General features: G+C 35.1%; 1 non-coding gene across 1 annotated transcript; it reads left to right on the top strand.

The window, feature by feature from the left end:
- Nucleotides 1–332: 332 nt before the first annotated feature.
- Nucleotides 333–405, top strand: Trnat-ugu. Its single transcript has one exon. It is a non-coding gene; the product is annotated as a tRNA-Thr (tRNA).
- Nucleotides 406–1,483: the final 1,078 nt, after the last annotated feature.

Here is a 1,483-nt window from a genome sequence, read left to right as displayed (position 1 = left end):
AATCCTTTTACGCTGTGATCGAACCACCTCAGTGGGCCCATTCTCTCATTGGGGTTTCCCGTCCACCACGACTGTTATATCAAAGGCCGTGGTATGTGCTGTGCTGTCTGTGGGAAAGTGCATATAAAAATATTTCTTGCTGCTAATAAAAAAAAATGCTAATGGAAGACTACGAGTCAGAATATAAAACAAAATGTTTGACAATCAGTAGCCGATGATAAATAAATCAATCTGCTCTAGTCGTGTCGTTAAACAAAACAAACAAAGGTTTATCGCGCTACGTTGCCTCCTTTCCATGAATAAAATTGCTAAATTCTGTTGTTTAGTCAACAGCCTCCATAGCTCAGTGGTTAGAGCACTGGTCTTGTAAACCAGGGGTCGTGAGTTCGATTCTCACTGGAGGCTATAAATACATTCTTTTTGCTGACAAATAATATACCTTTTAATCCCCCCGCTATACCCTTAATTTGTCATACATTGTTTTTTTCTTTTATATAGATTACTTTTAGAGATCCTGTTCGATATCATTTCCTGCAACATTGTTCTTGGTACTATGGGGATTAGAAGCAAGCAGTCTGTCCTGTAGATGGAGGCTTGGGGGACAAACTATTCGGCCTCTCAATATATAGAATATCAGTTTTCAAGAGACGTTTAATAGCGGAATCAAGGGGGATAAATATTAATATTGTTAAGTTTTTTCAGCATTATTTACGTCAGTACTTCTTAATACTTTTAAATCAATATCGCTTTAACAATTTTCTGCTTTCAATAATAAATATATTAAAAATAATATTTTTCTTGATCTAAATAATGATGAATTGGTTTTCAAACACCCACTGGAAAACTGATATTTATATTTAGTATATCTCTTAAAAATTTAATATTATCTTGTAAGATCGATATCCCTCAATTTTCTTTTAATGTTTGCGTGTGTTTGTGTAAATGTGTGTGTGGTTTTGTGAAAAATGTGTGAGTGGTTCTGTATGAGAGTATGTGAGTGGATATGTATAAATCTTTTTATTATTTTTATTTGTAAATTTTAAGTATATATGCAATATTGAGTTTCACGAATAAAAAGATAAAAAACAAAACAAAAAACACTGGGGATTATGGGGATTAGAAGCAAGCAGTCTGTCCTGTAGATGGAGGCTTGGGGGACAAACTATTCGGCCTCAATAACGTCTGGTGCACAGCAGGCAGCAATTTTTCGAGCTACTAGGGTCCTTGACTGTGTGCTCGAAGAAGCAGGAGAAAAAGAAGAAGAAGAAGAAGAAAAAGAAAGACAATAAGAAGAGGAAGCAGAAGAAGAAGAAGAAGAAGAAGAAGAAGAAGAAGAAGAAGAAGAAGAAGAAGAAGAAAAAAAAGAAAGACAATAAGAAGAGGAAGAAGAAGAAGAAGAAGAAGAAGATGATGATGAAGAAGAAGACAAAGGAGAAGGATGCGAAAAAGAAGAAGATGAAGAAGGAGGAGCAGTAACCTCTTT

The sequence above is a fragment of the Gigantopelta aegis genome, chromosome 14 (genome assembly GCF_016097555.1).
Source record: "Gigantopelta aegis isolate Gae_Host chromosome 14, Gae_host_genome, whole genome shotgun sequence".
NCBI lineage: Eukaryota > Metazoa > Mollusca > Gastropoda > Neomphalida > Peltospiridae > Gigantopelta > Gigantopelta aegis.
Note: the sequence above shows the minus strand (reverse complement) of the source record. Positions and strands in the feature narration are given on the sequence as shown.